Source organism: Cherax quadricarinatus, unplaced genomic scaffold, assembly GCF_038502225.1.
Source record: "Cherax quadricarinatus isolate ZL_2023a unplaced genomic scaffold, ASM3850222v1 Contig5918, whole genome shotgun sequence".
In the NCBI taxonomy this organism is placed as follows: Eukaryota; Metazoa; Arthropoda; class Malacostraca; order Decapoda; family Parastacidae; genus Cherax; species Cherax quadricarinatus.
In genome coordinates, this window is record NW_027200944.1 from 3,102 (window position 1) to 12,642 (window position 9,541).

At 40.9% G+C, this 9,541-nt stretch overlaps 1 pseudogene across 1 annotated transcript; it reads left to right on the plus strand.

The window, feature by feature from the left end:
• Window positions 1-399: 399 nt before the first annotated feature.
• On the plus strand, window positions 400-2,045 carry LOC138851019 (programmed cell death protein 4 pseudogene; annotated as a pseudogene). Its single transcript, XR_011391618.1, is given in 1 exon segment — window positions 400-2,045. The product of XR_011391618.1 is annotated as a programmed cell death protein 4 pseudogene (transcript).
• The last annotated feature ends 7,496 nt before the right edge of the window (window positions 2,046-9,541 follow it).

The following is a 9,541-nucleotide window of genomic DNA, read 5'->3' on the forward strand; positions in this document are numbered from 1 at the left end:
CCACACACTCGCTCATTTCCCAAAATCTCTCTCTCTCTCCTCTATACTTCTTTCTTCTCCAGGTGCATAAATGGTTACTGTAACCCACTTTTTACATCCAACCCTTATTTTGCATCGCATAATCCTTGAATTTATACATTTATATTCCCTCTTTTCCTGCCATAACTGATCCTTCAGCATTATTGCTACTCCTTCTTTAGTTCTTAACTTTATTTGAAACCCCTGACCTAATCCCATTCATTTCCTCCACTGAAACTCTCCCACCACTTTCAGCTTTATTTCACTTAAAGCCAGGACATCCAGCTTCTTCTTATTCATAACATCCACAATCATCTCTTTATTATCATTTGCACAATGGCCAGTGTAATTATAATTATCACAATTTTATTATCTTTGCAGGGGGCGCAAACGCTTCGTGTCAGAGGGTGACGGTGGTCGCGTAAAAGACGATGCCTACTTCTAATCAGTCAGCTCACACTCGTGATGCCACTAAGGAATTTACATGGCAAGATTAAAACTTTGAAGTAATATATGAATTATGAAATGCAGATTTCCTGTTTTAAGGGGTGTTTTTTTAAATAAATTTGAATGATTAATTTCCAATATTCTGACTGGACCATACATTTACGTATTACACATTGCATAAAATATGTGATTTATTTACTGAAATATTTTTGGTTATTTGGAATTGAGAAGAAAATTTCTCTGTGGCATCCTAGCAAGATTTATCAGATGTATGGAGGAGACATAAATGCCACAGAAATATTATGAAGGCTTGTTTCCTCTTTGCATGTGATGAATGTTGCTGTGTGTACTGAGTTTCCATGATGTTTGCAAGTACAGCATTCTAATTACTGCAATGTGGATTTTTTTATAGTACAGTGCTGTGTGTTACACATGACTCAAGGTACAATTTTTTTTAATTTTGCATATTTGAGTTAGTTTATCTTCATTTTACAAAATTGCAAATATAATTATGTAAACAAGTGGAGACTCTATTTGTACTGTATTGTAGTCAGGTAGTGCATTGCTTAATGTCCCACACCTTACGCTTATACCACTTCCATAGACGAAGGCACAGTGGTAGACTACCTGTAGGTGGTTCCAGGGGTTGTCACATCCCATGGCCTGATCTTGGACACTTACAAATTATCTTGGTGGTGGAGACTGGAGTTCTTCTCAAAGTAGGGCATGAAGAATCCAGAAATTTACTGCAGAATGTAAAACGTTGCACAAGGGAGTAATCTACGTAATGTGCCTTCCTCTTAGGAGTGGGGAAAGTTAGCTTGCTCCTGACACACACTAGCCAACGTGGTAATGTATTGAAAATTTGCAATATATGACATACAAAGCATTGAATTGTGTGACTTGTTTTGGTGTGATTGAACCTAAACCAGTGGAGTTAATATTTGTCCAGCAGCACGTTGGTGCGTCTTAAGCTTTATTGTTCCCTACTGAGCCGTACCTGTGTATCATGCATATACTTGTTGCATATAGCAAAGAATTCGTTGCTCACTTGTGAATACTATTTTTTCTATTGTTAAGACTATGGGATAGGAAAACATATAAAGTTCTGTGGTTATAGAGCAAGTTTTCTTTACACTATGTGAAATTTATGCTCTTGCCAAGTTGAGCAAGAGTTGGAAGTACAAGACTAATTTTAGTTTTGAAAATGGACAAAAAAAAATTAAAATCTCTCTGGCTATCCCTTAGAGAGGGGCCTGGGACCAGGGAAGAGGATTGGTATAATAACTTTGTCAGGATAGATGCATAGTTGGGACAGTTTGCATATTTTTTTTTAATTTTACATAATAATGAAGAATTGTTTGAAAAAATTATTTTTTTAAGTATTTACTAACAAAATAATTTCTGTTCATACAATGATTTCTTTTAAAAATATTGACCTCGCTCATTTTCCGCATGCATCTGTTTGTGACAAGGTATAATTATTACCTTGGGATTGTAATTGATTATCATTGCACAAGAAAATGTACAAAAAAATTGTAAAAATGTAAAAAATCACAATAAAAATTGCAAAATAGTTATTACAGTATTTTATTATATCTTCATAATGAAAGAGGTAATCTTGTGAATGTTTGCTGGAGGAATGTCTAGAGGAAAATGATTAGGAAGGAATTACATGGGCATTAACCTGTTGCTTGTGAGGGTAAACATGCTACCCCAGCACCAGTGTACATGTTACCCCAGCACCAGTGTATATGTTACCCCAGCACCAGTGTACATGTTACCCCAGCACCAGTGTACATGTTACCCCAGCACCAGTGTACATGTTACCCCAGCACCAGTGTATATGTTACCCCAGCACCAGTGTACATGTTACCCCAGCACCAGTGTACATGTTACCCCAGCACCAGTGTACATGCTACCCCAGCACCAGTGTACATGTTACCCCAGCACCAGTGTACATGTTACCCCAGCACCTGTGTACATGTTACCCCAGCACCAGCATACATGTTACCCCAGCACCTGTGTACATGCTACCCCAGCACCTGTGTACATGCTACCCCAGCACCAGTGTACATGTTACCCCAGCACCAGTGTACATGTTACCCCAGCACCTGTGTACATGTTACCCCAGCACCTGTGTACATGTTACCCCAGCACCTGTGTACATGCTACCCCAGCACCAGTGTACATGTTACCCCAGCACCAGTGTACATGTTACCCCAGCACCTGTGTACATGCTACCCCAGAGCCAGTGTATATGTTACCCCAGCACCAGTGTACATGTTACCCCAGCACCAGTGTATATGTTACCCCAGCACCAGTGTACATGTTACCCCAGCATCAGTGTACATGTTACCCCAGCACCAGTGTATATGTTACCCCAGCATCAGTTTACATGTTACCCCAGCATCAGTGTACATGTTACCCCAACACCAGTGTACATGTTACCCCAGCATCAGTGTACATGCTACCCCAGCACCAGTGAATATGTTACCCCAGCATCAGTGTACATGTTACCTCAGCATCAGTGTACATGTTACCCCAGCACCAGTGTATATGTTACCCCAGCACCAGTGTACATGTTACCCCAGCACCAGTGTACATGTTACCCCAGCACCAGTGTACATGTTACCCCAGCACCTGTGTACACGTTACCCCAGCACCAGTGTACATGTTACCCCAGCACCAGTGTACATGTTACCCCAGCACCTGTGTACATGTTACCCCAGCACCTGTGTACATGCTACCCCAGCACCAGTGTACATGTTACCCCAGCACCAGTGTACATGTTACCCCAGCACCTGTGTACATGCTACCCCAGAGCCAGTGTATATGTTACCCCAGCATCAGTGTACATGTTACCCCAGCACCAGTGTATATATTACCCCAGCATCAGTGTACATGTTACCCCAGCACCAGTGTATATGTTACCCCAGCATCAGTGTACATGTTACCCCAGCATCAGTGTACATGTTACCCCAGCATCAGTGTACATGTTACCCCAGCATCAGTGTATATGTTACCCCAGCACCAGTGTATATGTTACCCCAGCACCAGTGTACATGTTACCCCAGCACCAGTGTATATGTTACCCCAGCACCAGTGTATATGTTACTGCAGCACCAGTGTATATGTTACCCCAGCACCAGTGTATATGTTACCCCAGCATCAGTGTACATGTTACCCCAGCATCAGTGTACATGTTACCCCAGCATCAGTGTACATGTTACCCCAGCATCAGTGTACATGCTACCCCAGCACCATATATTCCCTCAAAAGAGGTGGTGCTTTGATCCATGGTATTGGATTTATCCTTTCTTTAGATCAAACCTGAATTTCTTCCATTCCCCAGGTGCTAAATGATGACTGTGAATTTAGTGTCCTTCCTCGAATAAAGTGGAAATATATGCACCATTTTATGTGGAATGTGCATGGTGACCCCTGCACCATTGTATGAGGTGAGCATGCTGCTGCTGTACCACTATGAGGTGAATGCTGCTGCTGTACCACTATGAGGTGAATGCTGCTACTGTACCAGTATGAGGGAAACAAAATGACCACTTTGATATGCACACACACAAGAGTGATGGTATGTGACGAGATGTCAGAGTGGGCACCTGTGACAAGCAGGGTTCCACAAGGATCAGTTCTAGGTCCTGTACCATTTCTGGTATATGTGAATGACATGACAAAAGGGACAGGTTCAGGGGTATCCCTGTTTGTAGATGATGTAAAACTAATGCGGAGAACTCGAGTGGATGAGGGTCAGGTAGGACTACAAAGGAATCTGGACAGGATGCAAGCCTGGTCCAACAACTTGCTCCTGGAATTTAACCCCACAAAGTGCAAGCACAGTCATGAAGATTGGGGGAAGGTCAAAGAAGACTGCAGACAGTGTACAGGGGTCAAAGACTGCTAACTGACCATACCCCAGCCGGGATTGAACCTGCGGTTTGTTTGCAATCGTGTCATTACGATTTCGTGAGTCACTGCTAACTGCATTCAAGGAAAAGGATCAGTGAGTATAATACCGAGCACATCCGAGGCTCACTTCAGTCAAATAGCTCCTGCAGCATATGGGTGCCTGATAAACTGAAGAATAGTATTATGACATCTGAGTAAGGAATCGTTCTAGACTGTACACCATGTATGTCAGACCCATATCGAAGTATGCAACACCAGTGTGGAACCCACACCCTATCAAGCACATCAAGAAAAGAGAAAGTCCAAAAATTTGCAACAAAACTAGTGCCGGAGCTAAGGGGTATGTCCTATGAGGAGAGGTTAAGGGAAATATACCTGATGACACTGGAGGACAGGAGGGATGGAGGGGACATGATAATGAAATAAAATACTGAGAGGAATTCACAAGGTGAATAGGGACAGGATGTTTCACCGATGGGACACAGTAACAAAGGGTCACAACTGGAAGTTGAAAACTCAGATGAGTCACAGGGATGTTAGGAAGTATTTCTTCAGTCATAAAGTTGTCAGGCAATGGAACACTGGAGAATAACTTAGTGGAGGCAAGATCCTTACATTGCTTTAAGAAGAGATACGATACAGCTTATGGAGCAGGGAGAGAGTGGACCTAGTAGTGACCAGCGAAGAGGCAGGGCCAGGAGCTGTGCCTCGACCCCTACAACCATAAACAGTTGACTACACACACACATTCACATTTTATCACTGGCCATCTCCCACTGAGGAGTTTAGATACTACAACTAAGATGTTCAGTTCCAAAACTGTAAATATCTCCACTTCCTTTTTCAGAGTGCAGGCACTGTATTTTCCACTTCCAGGACTCAAGTCCGGGTAACTGGTTTCCCTGAATCCCTTCACAAAATGTAATCCAGCTTACACTCCAACAGCTCATCAAGTCCCAAAAACCACTTGCCTTCACTCCTATCTAACATGCTCACACATGCCTGCTGGTTGTCCAAGTCCCTTGCACACAAAACCTTTACCCCCTCCCTCCTTCCTTTCCTAGGGTGGCCTCTTGCCTACATTCCCTCCACTACAGATTTATACACCCTCCAAGTCACGCTATTTTGCTCCATCCTCTAAATGACCAAACCACCTCAACAACCCCTGCTCATCCCTCTGGATAATAAATAGTTTTAGCAACTATGCATCTCCTCCTAATCTCCAGACTACGAATTCTCTTCTTAATATTTTCACCACACATTGACCTCAAACACCACATCTCCACTGCCTCCATTGTGCTGTATAGCCCTTGTGGCTTAGTGCTTCTTTTTGATTATAATAATAATCCACTGCCTCCAGCCTCCTTGCTGCAACATTCACAACCCATGCTTCACACCCATATAAGATTGTTGGTACCACCATACTATCATACATTTCCCTCTTTGCCCCCATGGATAATGTTCTTTGTTTCCACAGATGCTTCAAAGCACCACTTCCTTTTTCCCTTCAATTTTATGGTTCACCTCATCTTTCAGATACCCATCTGCTGCCAAGTGAACTCCCAAATATCTGAACACATTTACTTCCTCCATACACTCCCTCCCTCTAATCTAATATCCCATCCTTCATTACCTAACTCTTTTGTTACTCTCATCACCTTGCTTTTTCCTATGTTCATTTCAACTTCCCAAATTCATCCACTAACTTCTGCTTTGTAAAAATCTCTCCATGCTAGCTTTTTCTCCTCTGCTACTTCCTTTACTTCATTCCACTAATCGCTCCCCTTTCCTTTCCACTGTAAATACAAACGTTGGTTGCATATGTTAACGCTGTATTTTTAAACCTACCTCATCCCTCTTCAACCCCCTCATTACCTATACTCTCATTAGCCTATCTTTCAGCATTTGCTTATATCCTTACCCTATTTACCTCCTCCTTTAGTTTATAAACTTTCATTTCTTTCTTTCTCACTGAAGCCATCTAGCTTGTACTCTAACTGTTGCTCCTCTATAAATATGTATACATCCTGAAGTCTACCATCAACCTTTTATTCACTAATACACAGTTCAACAAACTGCTGTCACTATGCCCTATGTCATATCTCATATACTCATATTTATTTTTAGAAAAAGAGGATTACTTATCAAACCTCATTCAATACAAAGTTCAATAAAAGGCCCTCATTATCATTTACTCCTGGTATCCCAAACTTACCTACTATGCCCTTTATAACGGTTTCTCCCACTTTAACATTTAAGTTCCCCACCACAATTACTCTCACGTAGTTCAAATCTCCCTTAACACTAAACATCTCCCAAAATCTCTCTCCTCTGCACTCCTACATCCCCCACCCATCTCTTTGCAGGGTGGAAACATTAGCTACGTTAAAACTTACAGATACAGTGGACCCCCGCTTAACGATCACCTCCCAATGCGACTAATTATGTAAGTGTATTTATGTAAGTGCGTTTGTACGTGTATGTTTGGGGGTCTGAAATGGACTAATCTATTTCACAATATTCCTTATGGGATCAAATTCGGTCAGTACTGGCACCTGAACATACTTCTGGAATGAAAAAATATCGTTAACCGGGGTCCACCGTATCTTGGTGTAGATGTACCCTTGAGCAAATCCACTATACCACAACTAAATGAGAAATGCAAACATAGGCTAAATGCTCTCAAAGCTGTTGCTGGCTAAAACGCCAACTATGGTGCTAATGTGAGAATCATGAGAATGATGTACATAGACTATGTTAGGTTCTTAATTGATTATGCTGCTCCCATGTTCATATTAGCTAGAGAAAGTTCTCTCTGACCCTTGGAGTTAATGCAAAATGAAGCTCTCAGAATTATTCTTGGTTGTCCCAAATCTACAAAGGTTCTTAATATGAGGAAGGAGCTTGGTATTTCTGGTATCAGTGACAGGATTGTTGAGATTAACACTGTACTCGGTATTAGAATGTTAAGAAATGAACCATACACTGTCACAATGAATCTTACCAAGTGTCTAGAGGTAAATACACACAGATCTAAATGGGTTGTGAAACATGCAATTGTATTAAGTTTTATAACCTGCATGAACTGTATCACTGTAGGCAACAAGAGCATTTCACCCCTCCATTGAAGATGTGTTCATTTAATATCACATACCTACAAGTCCCTCCCAAGAAGCTCATTGCTAGTAATCCCTTTCTTAAATCACTTGTTAAAGCAACTGCTAAGAAGAAATTTCTCACCTAGCTGGTAGTAATAAGATATCACAAGTAATATACACTGATGGATCTAAACAGGAGTCTTCTGGCAGGGCTGCATCTGCTCTTGTTGCCACCTCCCTAGTTAAGAACGATAATAAATTTGTTGAGTTAGGCATAAGAATTAACAACTGGGCGTCTACATTGCAAACTGAGCTGTTTGCAATCCTAATGGCGCTAAAGCTAACTTATGACACTGAGCTTGACTCTCATCATTACTGATTCTATGTCATCAATGAAGGCTCTTGACTCATATAATGACTCCAACAACATGCTCATTGGAGAAGCCAGGTATAGATACTCAAAAATCAGGGACAAAGGAATTAATGTACAGTTGCTATGGATCCCATCACACATTGGATTACTCCTTCATGATAAAGTTGATACGTTAGCCAAGAAGAGTACCCAGAAGGAGAAAGTAGAATATAACTTTGGTATATCTGTGTCTAGCATTAGGAATAATATTAGGAGAGAAGTAAATAACGAAAATGATTGTTATAGGAATGCAGTTAGAAGCCTCAGTAGATCTATAACCCACTATGATAACATGAACGTAGATAAGTATGTTTATGGAGCAACGTGCAATGTGAACAGACTGACTGATGTTGTAGTGGTCAGGCTTAGGCTTGGTTACAAGTACTTCTGGCAGTTTGGGAGACACACAGATGATGATCAAACTAAGTGCAAATTATGAGATCAGGCATATGGTCAATGTCTTGAAAACTATGTACTTAATTGTCCACTTATTGAGAAATACAGAGATAGACAGTATAATAACCTATGTGACATGTCAAGATATCTTATTAATGAAAATAAGATACCAGATGTACTAAGCAAATTTTCAAAATTTGCTTGTAACTGTAGATATGTAGATATAAACCCATATGTGCACCTGTTAACCCTTTTGGGGCCTAGTTCCTAGGTCTTTTATGTATCCATATGCTCTTGCGCTACCGTCCACAGGATCGATATGGGGAGCACAATAAACTAGCCACTTCAGTGGCAAAATCTAATCTGTCTTGTCCAGGTACATAAACATTTACTATAACCCACTTTTTGCATCCGACCCTTATTGTAATACACATAATTCCTGAACTTATGCATTTATATTTTTTCTTTTCCTGCAATAACTGATCCTTCAATTTTATTGCTACACCTTCCTTAGCTCTAACTCTCTCATATATACCTGACCTAATCCTATTTATTTCTCAATGAAACTCCCTATTCCCTTCAGATCTGTTTCACCTAGAGCCAGGTTATCCAGGTTCTTTTCATTCAAAACATTCACAATCATCTCTTATCATCTGCACTACACCCACGCACCTTCAAATGTCCCAACTTAAAGGTTTTCTTATTATTATTTTTAGTAATAATGTAAAAAGAATAAAAACTACATTTATTATTTTCTTCGGGACACCCTGCCTCAGTGAGAGTTTTTCCTCATGGATGGAAGAGAACATCTAGGTGAGTACAAATAGGAAACGCGTCTGTCTGGCGTTCAGCAGACGGAGGATCAAACCTCCACCATGTCTTGAGCTGACTTACTTACATGGGTTTAGCCATTAACATGAATTATTTAATTTTCATGGATGGAAGAGCTCTGACTTGCTATAATTGTTGTACAGAACCTTTCCTAAAGCTTTTGCTGTGCAGACTGTACTGACCATATTGCATCCAAGATATTACATGCGTACAAGACCACCAATTCTTCAGTGGAAGTGAAAAAGGAATTGCCAAGATTGTGAGACCTTCATCCGCTCTGCCTGAGGTATCCCAGCAAGTGAGCACGTCTCCTGTGTTATCCCAGTGCTTAACAGAATAGGGAATAGCATATGAAGGTACAAATAAAAATGGGAACTATGGTTATAGTTTACTTAAAAGGCTAGAATACAAC